The sequence below is a fragment of the Lipotes vexillifer genome, unplaced genomic scaffold (genome assembly GCF_000442215.2).
Source record: "Lipotes vexillifer unplaced genomic scaffold, Lipotes_vexillifer_v1.1 scaffold234, whole genome shotgun sequence".
Lineage (NCBI taxonomy): Eukaryota > Metazoa > Chordata > Mammalia > Artiodactyla > Lipotidae > Lipotes > Lipotes vexillifer.
The window spans coordinates 264,253-277,937 of NW_006782612.1; the positions used below are offsets into that span (position 1 = coordinate 264,253).

The 13,685-nt window shown below is 43.4% G+C and overlaps 1 non-coding gene across 1 annotated transcript; it reads left to right on the top strand.

Moving 5' to 3' along the window:
- Positions 1 to 11,720: 11,720 nt before the first annotated feature.
- Positions 11,721 to 11,793, top strand: TRNAG-CCC (transfer RNA glycine (anticodon CCC)). Its single transcript has one exon. It is a non-coding gene; the product is annotated as a tRNA-Gly (tRNA).
- Positions 11,794 to 13,685: the final 1,892 nt, after the last annotated feature.

Genomic DNA, 13,685 nt, shown 5'->3' on the forward strand with positions numbered 1-13,685 from the left:
GATGGCTTCACACGTGAATTCTATTAAACGTTTAGAGATGAGCTAACACCTACCCTTCTCAAACTCTTCCAAAAGACGAGCTAACACCTACCCTTCTCAAACTCTTCCAAAAAATTTCAGAGAGAGGAACACACCCAAATTTGTTCTATAAGGCCACCATCACCCTGCTACCAAAACCAGACAAAGATATCACAAAAAAAGAAAATTACATACCAATATCACTGATGAACATAGATGCAAAAATTCTCAACAAAATACTAGCAAACAATCCAACGACACATTAAAAGGATCATACACAGGATCAACTGGGATCATACACATGATCAACTGGGATTTATCCCAGGAATGCAAGGATTCTTCAATATACACAAATCAATGTGATACACCATATTAACAAATTAAGCAATAAAAAACATGATCTCAGAAGATGCAGAAAAAGCTTTTGACAAAATTCAACACCCATTTATGATAAAAACTTTCCAGATAATGGGCATAGAGGGAACCTACCTCAACATCACAAAGGCCATATATGACAAACCCACAGCAAACATCATTCTCAATGGGGAAAAACTAGAAGCATTTCCACTAAGATCAGGAACAAGGCAAGGATGTCCACTCTCAACACTCTTGTTCAACATAGTTTAGGAAGTCCTAGCCACAGCAATCAGAGAAGAAAAAGAAATAAAAGGAATACAAATTGGAAAAGAAAACTGTCACTTTTGCAGATGATGTGATACTATACATAGAAAACCCTAAAGATTCTTTTTAAACATACATCACTTCACATAGTTATACATTGTTTTTTCTTGTGTTGAGAACTTTTTAAAAATTTACTCTTTTTGGCTGCACTGAGTCTTCGTTGCTGTGTGGGGGCTTTCTCTAGTCGTGGCCAGTGGAGGCTACTCTTCATTGCAGTGTGCGGGCTTCTCGTTGTGGTGGTTTCTCTTGTGGAACATGGGTTCTAGGCGCATGGGCTTCAGTAACTGTGGTGCTCGGATTCAGTAGTTGTGGCTCACGGGCTCTAGACCACAGGCTGAGTAGTTGTGGAGCACGGGCTTAGTTGCTCCACAGAATGTGGGATATTCCCAGACCAGGGCTCAAACCCGTGTCCCTTGCATTGGCAGGCAGATTCTTAACCACTGCACCACCAGGGAAGCAGGGTGGCAGGGTCTGGGGAAGGGGCAGCAGGTGCCATGTTGGGCTGCAAAGGTGGCAAAAAGAAGCCCAAGAAGCAAGCCAAGGAGATGGACGAGGAAGATAAGGCATTTAAGCAGAGACAGAAGGAGGAGCAAAAGAAACTCAAGGAGCTAAAAGCAAAGGCGGCAGGGAAAGTCTTAAGAAATCTGGCAAAAAGTAAGCTGTTCCTTGTGCCTGAGGCAATGATGATCCTTAATTCCATTCCTGTTTAAACATCTGGATTAAACATTTGGATTCCCTGCCATACATCTGTTACCACCTATAGCTAGAACGAAGTGGTGTCTTGGAACCTACTGTACATTTAAGAATAAACTTTTGTAAACAAAACTACTAGAACTAATCCATGAATTTGGTAAGGTTTCAGGATACAAAATTAGTGCACAGAAATCTCTTGCATTCCTATACACTAACAACAAAAGATTAGAAAGAGAAATTAAGGAAACAATCCCATTTACCATCACAACAAAAAGAATAAAATGCCTAGGAATAAATCTACCTAAGGAGGCAAAAGACCTGTACTCAGATAACTATAAAACACTGAGGAAAGAAATTAAAGATGACATAAACAATTGGAGCAATATACCATGTTCTTGGATTGGAAGAATCAACACTGTGAAAATGACTATGCTAACCAAAGCGATCTACAGATTCAATGCAAGACCTATCAAATTACCAACAGCATTCCTTACAGAATTAGAACCAAAAATTTTACAACTTGTGTGGAAACACAGAAGACCCTGAATAGCCAAAGCAATCCTGAGAAAGAAAAATGGAGATGGAGAAATTAGGCTCCCCAACTTCAAAATGTACTACAAAGCTACAGTAATCACGACAGTATGGTACTGGCACAGAAATAGAAATGTAGATCAATGGTACAGGATAGGAAGACCAGAGATAAACCCATGCACATATGGTCACCTAATTTACGACAAAGGAGGCACGAACATACAATGGAGAAAAGACAGTCTCTTCAGCAAGTGGTCCTAGGAAAACTGGACAGCTACATGTAAAAGAATGAAATTAGAACACTTCCTAACACCACACACAAAAATAAACTCAAAGTAGATTAAAATCCTAAATGTAAGATTGGACACTATAAAACTCTTAGAGGAAAACATACGAAAAACACTGACATAAACCACAGCAAGATCTTTTTTGACCCACTTCCCAGAGTGATGAAAATATAAACAAAAATAAAAATGGGACCTAATTAAACTTAAAAGCTTTTGCACAGCAAAGGAAACCATAAACAAGATGAAAAGACAACTTTTTCATCTTTCAAGTCTCATGATTTTTTTTTATTGGAGTATAATTGCTTTACAATGTTGTGTTAGTTTCTGCTATACAATGGAGTGAATCAGCTATATGTATACATATGTCCCCTCCCTCTTAGATCTCCCTCCCACCCCCCAGCCATCCCACCCATCTAGGACATCACGGAGAATGGACATGTGGACACCGGGGCAGGAAGGGGAGGGTGGGACCAATTGGGAGATCAGGATTAACATATACACACTGCCATGTGTAAAATAGATAGCTAGTGGGAACATGCTATAAAGCACAGGAAGCTCAGCTCAGTGCTCTGTGAGGATGGGGGATACAAATCAATCAGTAGAGGGACATGCAGGAAGGTGAGGGAGTTCTGCCCAATGACTGCTAGTTTCTTTGGAAAAGAGAAGAGGACATTGTTTGCTAGAAACAGAATAGGGAAAAGGAGAGCTTGGGGCTATATTCAAGTTGTGAAGATTTCACATCGCTGTCAAAGAATGGAAGATGAGCTTCCATGCGAGGCTGTGCGAGGGTCCCCTTGAGGTCAGAGAACACAAGTCTGTGCCCATTGCTCTGCGAGGCTGTGTGACTTTCTCAGTAGTTGGGCTGGAGACCGGGACAGTGAAGTAGAGAGGTGGACATTAACAGAGAGATAGACGCTCTTGGAGCCAGTGTGAGGGACGGGATGGTTTTGACTGGAGCACAGTTGAGGATGGGGAAGACCAAACATATGCAGGCTGTGATGAAGCCAAAGAGAAGAGAAAGAAGGAGTGCTCAGCTGGGAGGACAGGAGACTGCGGTCAGAGAACGGGGTGCCTGAGTTACAGTTTTCTGAGATGAGTAATTCCAGGTAACTAACTGCAAGGTTTACAGTGTGGCCTTGGCAGTGGGTAGCTGAAGGGATGGTCACTGGAGATGGGTATGTGAGTTGTTTTGGCCACACTCACCTGGACATTGAGATATTGAGGAAAGATGAAGAGCAGGCATCACTGGGGGAGGGAGGGGTCGGGACAGAACTTGGGGAATCTTCCTCCTGGCATGGAAATCATGGCTGAGAGCATATGTCCCTTTAGGGGGTTCACCCAGTGTTGGGGAGAAAGCTCACCATTTACTCACCATTAGTAAACGTTCCTATAGGATTTCAGGTGAGAGCACCAAATATTTTAACTCCCTGCTCTTTTCTCGCTGCTTAAAAACGAAATATCAAATCATTTACCTATCTCCTTTTCCTTTACCACTTTTCCTTGAAACTTCATTATTCTGAAATGGACTTGTCACTTAGATCAATGTCCTAGCCATAATTTTAAAAACACTAAATACAGCTCATTTATTCTTCTCTTGTTACAAAAGGTATACATGTTCATTTTTTAAAAAAGAATTTAAAAAATTAAATCACAAAAGTTGCCCATAATTACAACACCTAGTGGTAATCACTATTAACACCTTGGGATAAATTTTTCCAGTTTTCCCTGAATAGGTAAGTGGTTTTCCTGGCTTTATTTAGTGTTTCTGGCTGTCCTGTCTTATTGTGACAATAACTGTTGAGTTATTGTCACAACACTCTCTCCTACTGAACCCAGTGTAATGGATCCATAGTCTCAAAGACTGGGCACTCAGGACTCCTTGGAAATTGCAGATGGCAAACAACTCCTCTAGCAGACCTCCAAATGATGATTCACGTCTCTACAATCTAACGCCAAGAGCGGGCATAATACATGGCTCTTAGTGGACATCCCATGTTTGTTGAATGAATGAGTGGACGTTTTCCTTTGCTTCCTGTTCTGCTTTTCTTATTGTACCTAAGTTGACCCACCACGTTATAGTACAAGATAAATGTTTCTGAATACAAAAAAGAGAGAGACATTATCACCTTCAGAACAAGTGCAGAACATCAGAATTAAGTCTTTAGAACTCTCTGCAGCCCACTGCTTCCCAGAAGTGTTCCGTGGAACACCAACCTTCTCATCAAGCTCAGAAAACAAGGGCCTTTGTGGTGTGATAAGTTTGAGAAATATTACAAACTCTCCCCCACTCCTTGGGTATTTTTAAAAGCGTATTAGTGTGTTAAAATTCCCTATGGCCCAGCAATAAAGACATCTGTGTCACAGTAACTTTTATTTAATAGCGGAGGAAAATCAAGGCCAGAAAAGTGACAAAAATGGCCACAAAACTGGGGCCAGAAAAGCCATGAGGCTAACGAGCACAGACACAGGCCAGACTGAGCGCCATTCCACCTGTGGGTCAGACAGAGCCCCCTGTAACCCCTTACACTCGCCACCCCCCCCAGATTTCTGGCACTCTGTAAAGACTCAGAGGAAAAGTTCTAAAATTGGACCAATAGGACATTTTAGCTTCTAATGGGCAGATTTTCCACAAAGCCTGGGAAAGTTCACGTAGTTCAGGTACCATCTAAGATCCCGAGCTTGTTGCCAGCTGGTTCCTGTGCTGGTTGTTGCTTAACTCTGATCCACACAGAATGAAATTTTGTACAGGGAGCAGTGCTTGAGGTCAAAAATAAAGGTCTTTTTCTATTTTCCATGGACACTAGTAAATGGTCACCTCCTCCCTCCCCATATTTGTGAGAATCTCGGCTGCAATGTAATTTATATAAAATGCCACAACTCATGTGCATTCATAGAACAATTGTGGAACGTTCTATCATTTGTCACAAAAGTTATCCACATACATGAATTTTTAAAACATATTTAAATTTTCTTTAGAAAGCACAAAAATTAAAAAAAAGATTTCCACGTTTAGTGGAAATCTTTCTATCCATGGTACATCTGCTGGCCTTTTTTGTCAGAGTCACCATTTAACTTTGTCATAATTATAAACACCAGCACTGAACAGTGAAAGTCTCTGGCCACTGAGCTCCACATCAAAAAGGAGAGACAGTCTGGCACGCTGGTGAGAAGCCCAGGTTTCAGAGGGGGATACCTGTGCATCATCCTGGTTCTGCCACACACCACCAGTGGGACCTGGGACAGTCTACTTCACCTCTTAATGCCTCATCTTGTTCCCCTCTGAAATGAACATAGTAATGCCCGCCTCGAAGGGTGGTGGTAAGGCTTTAAGGGGCTTGGCATGGAATAAGCCTTCAACAGGTGATAAGTACCACGGCCTGTGTGTTTCTGTATTTTTTTAAGATTTATTTTCTCTGCTTTCCTTTTTCTTTTAAGATCAGAGGCAGTCAATTTTTGCTGCTTTCTGTCCCTGAGATCTCCATCTGTAGGGGAATCTGTCATTCATGGTGCTCCAAATCTCCTGAACACTCTTTCCACGTTTGGGCAGTTCCCCACCGTGGAAAGGGAAAGCCGGCCTTCCCAAGATAGACCTTGAAAAATGCTGTAGTCTGCTGATCAGATGCATCCATGAGATGGTCTGGTTAGAACCCAGAATGGTCCTGTCTGAAGCCCGCGATCACTGAAGCCAATTAGGCACGTAGGGAATAGGGAAGATGCATCCTTGACTTACAACAGTTTATATAACATTATATATTTGTTTATGTTTATTTTAAACAAATAATATTCCAGCCATGCAGAGTCTGCCCTGCGAAACTGAGGACACACTTCTCCAATTTGTATTCCTAGTTCGTAAAATTAGGTTACAATAGTTCAATTTCCAGCAAACGTGCTCATGCTAAACCGTCAGGGTCACACATGGCCACCTATCACACTCAGCAGGGAAACCCACTCCAACCTCTCTCTTCCCAGGCCCCAGAGGGACTCATTTTAACAGGTTTCCTACCACCCAACACCCCGAGGGCTTGAGCACAGCTTCTGACAGAAGCTGTCTGATTCAGCTCCACTAGGTTCAGCCAGAAGAGAGAGGAATCCCTCCAGATTCAGAGAATGGAGGGAATCTCATTACCTATTAGATACTTAAGTCCTTTCCTCTGCCTTAATAATTCCCCAGGCACATCTTCTGTGTTATTTTGTGAAAGAGTATGTGTCCTTTCTACATCTTGAGTTTCAGATCAGTCTCTGAGCCTTGGTACCTGTTAGGACCATGAAAAAAGTGGATTTTGTCAAAGAAGAGAGTAGAGACCTATTCCACAATGTTAGATTGTCCATTAATAAACAGTCTCCAAAAATCCCAAATTCTTAAAGCAGATGTCTTCCTAGTCATGCAATCTTGAGCACATAACCTGGCTTTCATATTTTAGGACAATTTATTTCCTTAATTTTAATTGCCCAGTTGATAAAAATGTGATCACAACCATGACTTCAAGTGAAAGGACACAGTGTAGCTTAACTAATTAAAAGCTAATGATTGGGGCTTCCCTGGTGGCACAGTGGTTAAGAATCTACCTGCCAATGCAGGGGACATGGGTTCGAGCCCTGGTCCAGGAAGATCCCACATGCCACAGAGCAACTAAGCCTGTGTGCCACAACTACTGAGCCTGCACTCTAGAGCCCGCATGCCACGACTACTGAGCCTGAGTGCCACAATTACTGAAGCCTGCATGCCTAGAGCCCTTGCTCCACAATAAGAGAAGCCACAGCAATAAGAAGCCCAAGCACTGCAACAAAGAGTAGCCCGTGCTCGCCGCAACTAGAGAGAGCCCATGTGCAGCAACAAAGACTCAATGCGGCCAAAACTAAATAAATAAAATAAATTAATTTTTTTAAAAAGCTAATGATTGCAGGGGCTTGCACTTGGCTGTGACAGAGTGGCTAATATCTGGCTTGCCCAACAATAAAAGCTGGGAGATGACAACACCCCCATGAAAACAAAACAAACCTGTTTGAATGTATCAGAGATCAACCAAGGTAGTCAGGACCTTGGCGAGAGGAAAGAAATTCTCAGAGGCGAGCTGGACCTCTTCCAGAGCTTTAATCCACAGAGCGTTTACTAATTCACAGTGCAGGGCAAAGAGGTCCAACAGAGTCCAACAGTGAACTAGGGGTTGACACAGTCTCACTCGAATGGGGAGACCTAACTGGAGCTCAGGTTTACCAAGGCAGCTAGGAATCAAGGAGCCAAGATCCTGGGGAAAAGGGGCCTGCAGGGAAAAGGTTTCCACACCTGCATGGAATTCGCCACTGAGGTATCTGATGACCCCTAAAGATGTACACTGCAAAGTATGACACCAGGAAGACCAACACTGACACAGCCATTCCAGAGAGCACAGCCTAGTCTAATCAAACATACACACACACAATGGTAAAACTGATAACTAATGAATAACCAAATGAACAGAAAAATACAGGTGAGCATGAAGCCTTGTACAGACTGATGAGCATGATTAACTCAAACCTCTGCAACTAAGCTGCAAGAAAAAAGAAACTATAATAGGAACTTAAATTATAAGATACTTAGAAGCAAAATGTAAAAAAGAAATATAAAAGATCAATAGGAAGAAAGCAAATGTATGGAGACATGAATAACTGAACAAATGGAGAGACAACTCTGATTTCTGGATGAGAAGGTTTAAAATTATACATACGAATTCCTGGGGGGGAAGGAATCAAGGTAGCAGAGGAGTAGAATGTGGAGCTCACCTCCTCCCGCAAATACATAAAAAACACATCTACAAGTGGGACAATTCACACAGAACAGCTACTGAACACTGGCAGAAGACCTCAGAATTCCGCAAGGGTAAGAAAACCTCCACATAACTGGAAAGGACAAAAGGAAAACGAAAGGAAAAAAAAAAAAAAAACAGAGTGAAAGGAATCAGAATGGGACCTGGGCCCCAGGGAGGGAGCTGTGAAGGAGGAAAGGTTCCCACATTCTGGGAAGTACCCTCAAGGGCAGGGAGATCAGACTGGACAGAGGGGGAACTTCAGAGCCTCAAAGGAGAGTGCAGTAACCAGTCTTCAGAAGGCAAAATGGAGAGTGACCTGCACAGATTGTTGGTACCACCACCCTGTGCTTCCCAGCCTGAGGTGCTCATCCACCAGTGCTGGTGGAGGCTTGGTGCCGAAGCTCAGGCTTTGGCAGTCACAGCCAGGGAGAAGACCAGGGTTGTCTGCATGGAGACAGTCTGAAGAGACTGGACTGTGGCAACTGAGGGTGCACTGGGAAAAAGTCTGGGCCTGCCAGAGAGGCAAGGCACCACTGCTGGGGGCGGCAGCATGAGGAGAGGTGTGAGACCACCATAGGAGCTTCCTTCCCTGTGCACACTCTCAGGCAACAGGGCACCACCTACATGAGCTCCAGGGGCGGGTGCAAGCCACCGCCTCCATCGTGGGCTCCAGAGGCGGACATGGGCCGCCACCAATGCTAAGAGACCCAAGAGTGGGCTTTGGTCACTGCCCCCTTTGTTCTGGGAGTATGTGGGCTGCTGCCGCTGCTGAGAAACATGGCAGCAGGTGCCAATCACTGCCCCTGCTATTGTAGGAGTGCATACACAGTCGCCACTGCTGGGAGACACAGGAGCAGACACCAACCGCTGCCCCTGCTGCCCAAGAGTGTGCGGGTCACTGCTGCTGCTACGGGACCCATGAGTGGGCACCAAGTGCTGTCCCAGGAGTGCGTGGGCTGCTACTACTGCTGGGAGACCCATGGGCAGGTGCCAGTTGCTGCCCCTGCCATACCAGGAGGGAGCACAGACCGCTGCACCTACATACCCCATATAAAGGGAGTAACAGCCAGCACACACTGAGGAAAGAGGCACGAAACATCCAAACTAAAAGCAGCCTCTCAATTCAGGACAAGATGGTGGAGTAGAAGGAGGTGAGCTCACCTCCTGTCACGAAAACACCAAAATCACAACTAACTGCTGAAGAACCATTGACAAAAAATATTGGAAGCTACCAAAAAGATATTTTAAATCCAAAGACAAGAAGAAGCCACAGCAAGACAGTAAGAGGGGTGCTTTCACGATACAATCAAATCTTATACCCACTGGGTGGGTGACTCATAAACTGGAAAATAATTACATTGCAGAGGTTCTCCCACAGGAGTGAGGGTTCTGAGCCCCATGTCAGCCTCCCAAGCCTGAAGGTCTGGCATCAGGAAGAGGAGCCCCCAGAGCATTTGGTTTCGAAGGCCAGTGGGGCTTGAATGCAGGAGCTCTACAGGACTGAGGGAAACAGAGACTCCACTCTTTCAGGGCGCACATAAGATTTCACATGCACTGGGACCCAACACAAAGCAGTGATTCCATAGGAGTCTGCACTAGACTTGCCTGTGGGTTCTGGAGGGTCTCCTGGGGAGGTGGGGGTTGGCTGTGGCTCACTGTGGGGACAAGCACACAGGTGTCAGAGGCACTAGGGAATATTGACTAGTGTGAGGTCTCTTGGAGGTCGCCATTATGGTACTGAGACCCAGCCCCAACCAAAGGCCTGCAGGCTCCAATGCTGGGACGCCTCAGGCCAAACAACGAGCAGATGGCGAGCACAGCCCCACCCATCAATGGACAGACTGCCTAATGTTGTACTGAGCTCACAACCACCTCTGAACACATCCCTTGACACAGCCCTGCCCACCAGAGGAAAAAGATGCAGCTCCACCCACCAGTGAGCAGGCACCAGTCGATCCCACCAGGAAGCCTGCACAAGCCCCTGGACCGACCTCACCCACCATGGGGCAGGCACCAGAAACAAGAGGACCTATAATCCTGCAGCCTACAGAAAGGAGAACACAAACACAGGAAGTCAGAAAAAATGAGATGGCAGAGAAATATGTTCCAGATGAAGAAGCAAGATAAAACCCCAGAAGAACAACTAAGTGAAGTGGAGATAGGCAATCTACCTGAAAAAGACATCAGGGGACTTCCCTGGTGGTCCAGTGGCAAAGGATCTGCCTTCCAAAGCAGGGGAGGTGGGTTCGATCCCTGATCGGGAACTAAGATCCCACATGCCGCAGAGCAACTAAGCCTGTGTGGCACACTACTGAGCCTGCGCACCTCAACTAGAGAGCCCATGTGCCACAAACTACAGAGTCCATGCAGTCTGGAGCCCACACACTACAACTACAGAGCCCACCCACTCTGGAGCCAGCGCACCACAACTAGAGAGGGAAAACCCACATGCCACAACTAGAGAGAAGCCCACAGGCCACAACTAGAGAGAAGCCCGCGTGCCACAACAAAGAGCCTGCACACCACAACAAAGATCGTGCATGATGCAATGAAGATCCCATGTGCTGCAATGAAGACCCAATGCACCCAAAAATCATAAAAAAAAGAAATCAGAGTAATGGTAGTAAAGATGATCCAAGATCTCAGAAAAAGAATGGCGGCACAGACCGAGAAGATACAAGAAATGTTTAACAAAAAGATTTAAAGAACAAACAGACAAACAATAACTGAAATGAAAAACACACTAGAACTGAAATGAAAAACACACTAGAAGGAATCAATAGCAGAATAAATGTGACAGAAGAACAACTAAGTGAGCTGGAAGATAGAGTGGTGGAAATCACTGCCACCACTGTCCCCATTGTGGGACAGAATAACGAAAAACGAATGAAAAGCAATGAGGACAGTCTCAGAGACCTCTGGGACAATATTAAATGCACCAAAATTCATATTACAGAGATCCCAGAAGGAGAAGAAAAAGAGAAAGGGCCGAGAAAATATTTGAGAAGACAACAGCGGAAAATTTCCCTAACACGGGAAAGGAAACACTCAAATCTAGGAAGTGCAGAAAGTCCAATACAGGATAAACCAAGGAGGAACACACTGACACACATATTAATCAAACTGACAAAAATTAAAGACAAAGAGACAATATTAAAAGCAACAAAGGAAAAGCTACAAATTAACATGCAAGGGAATATCCATGAGGTTATCAACTGATTTTTCACCAGAAAATCTGCAGGCTAGAAGGGAGTGGCACAATATATTTAAAGTGATAAAAGGGAAAAACCCATGACCAAGGATACTCTACCCAGCAAGGCTCTTGTTCAGATACAAGGGAGAAATCAAAAGCTTTACAAACAAGCAAAAGCTAAGAGAATTCAGCAACACCAAACCAGCTTTACAACAAATGCTAAAAGAACTTCTCCAGGCAGAAAATTAGGAATGGGAAAGCTCACTGGTAAAGGCAAACATACAGTAAAGGAAGGACATCATCCACACAAACATGATATCAAAACCATCAATTGTGCAAAGAGGAGAGTACAAATGTGGGATACTGGAAATGCACTTGAAATTAAGAGGCCAGCAACTTAAAACAATCTTGTATGTATATAGACTGCTATACCAAAACCTCATAGGAACATCAAATCAAAAATCTACAGTAGATACACACACAAAAGAAAAAGCAATCCAAACACAACACTAAAGATAGTCATTAGGGACGTCCCTGGTGGTCCAGTGGTTAAGACTCTGTGCTCCCAGCGCAGGGGGCCCAAGTTCGATCCCTGGTCAGGGAACTAGATCCCGCATGCTGCAACTAAGAGCCTGCATGCCGCAACTAAAGATCCTGCATTCTACAACTTAAATATCCGGCACGTGGCAACGAAGACCCTGCATGCTGCAAGTAAGACCCGGCACAGCCAAATAAATAAATGAAAAAATAAAAATAGTCATCAAATCACGAGAGAAAAAAGAGGAAGAAAAAACACCTACAAAAACAATTAACAAAATGGCAATAAGGACATACATACCAATAATTACCTTAAATTATTAAATGTAAATGGATTAAATGCTCCAACCAAAAGGCATAGACTGGCTGAATGGATACAAGAACAAGACCCGTATATATGCTGTCTACAGGAGACCCACTTCAGATCTAGGGACACATACAGACTGAAAATGAGGGTATGGAAAAAGGTATTTCCATGCAAGTAGAAATCAAAAGAAAGCTGGAGTAACAATACTCATATCAGAAAAATAGACTTTAAAAACTGTTAGAGACAAAGAAGGACACTACATAATGATCAAGCGATCAATCCAAGAATAAGATGTAACAATTGTAAATATTTATGCACCCAACATAGGAGCACCTCAATATATAAGGCAAATGCTAAAAGCCATAAAAAGACAAATTGACAGTAACACAATAATAGTGGGGGACTAATCACCTAGAGAGAAAATCAATAAGGAAACACAGACCTTAAATGACACATTAGACCAGATGAACTTACTGAAAATTTATAGAGCATAATCTGAAAGCAGCAGAATACACATTAGTTTCAAATGCACATAGAACATTCTCCATGATAGATCACATGCTGGGCCATAAAGCAAGCCTAAATAAATTTAAGAAAATTGAAATCATATCAAGCATCTTTTCCAACCACAATGCTATGAGATTAGAAAGCAGCTACAAGAAAAAAACTGTAAAAAAACACAAACACATGGAGGCCAAACAATATGCTACTAAACTGATGGATCACTGAAGAGATCAAAGAATAAATCAAAAAATACCTAGAGACAGATGAAAATGGTAACATAATGACCCAAAACCAGTGGGATGCAGCAAAAGCAGTTCTAAGAGGAAAGTTTATAGCAATACTATCTTGCCTCAGGAAACAAGAAAAACCCCAAATAAACAACTTAACCTTACACCTAAAGCAACTAGAGAAAAGAACAACAACAAAACCCAGAATTAGAAGAAAGAAATCATAAAGATGAGAGCAGAAATCAGTAAAATAGAGATGAAGAAAATAATAGAAAAGTTCAATGAAACTAAAATCTGGTTCTTTGAAAAGATAAACAAAATTGATAAACCTTCAGCCAGACTCATCAAGAAAAAAAGGGAGTGGGGGCTTCCCTGGTGGCGCAGTGGTTGGGAGTCCGCCTGCCGATGCAGGGGACACGGTTCATGCCCCGGTCCGGGAAGATCCCACATGCCACAGAGCGGCTGGGCCCGTGAGCCATGGCCGCTGAGCCTGCGTGTCCAGAGCCTGTGTTCCACAACGGAAGGGGCCACAACAGTGAGAGGCCTGTGTACCACAAAAAAAAAAAAAAAAAAAAAAAAAAAAAGGGAGCGGGCTCAAATCAATAAAATTAGAAGTGAAAAGGGGGAAATTACAACAAACAGTACAGAAATATAAAGGATCATAAGAGACTACTACAAGCAACTATATGTCAATAAAATGGACAACCTAGAAGAAATGGACAAATCCTCAGAAAGGTACACCAGGAAGAAACAGAAAATAGGAACCGACCAATCACAAGTACTGAAATTGAAACTGCGATTAAAATCTTCCAAACAAACAAAAAGTCCAGCACCAGATGGTTTCACAGGCAAATTCTATCAAACCTTTAGAGAAGAGCTAACACCTATCCTAAAACTCTTCCAAAATACTGTAGAGGAAGA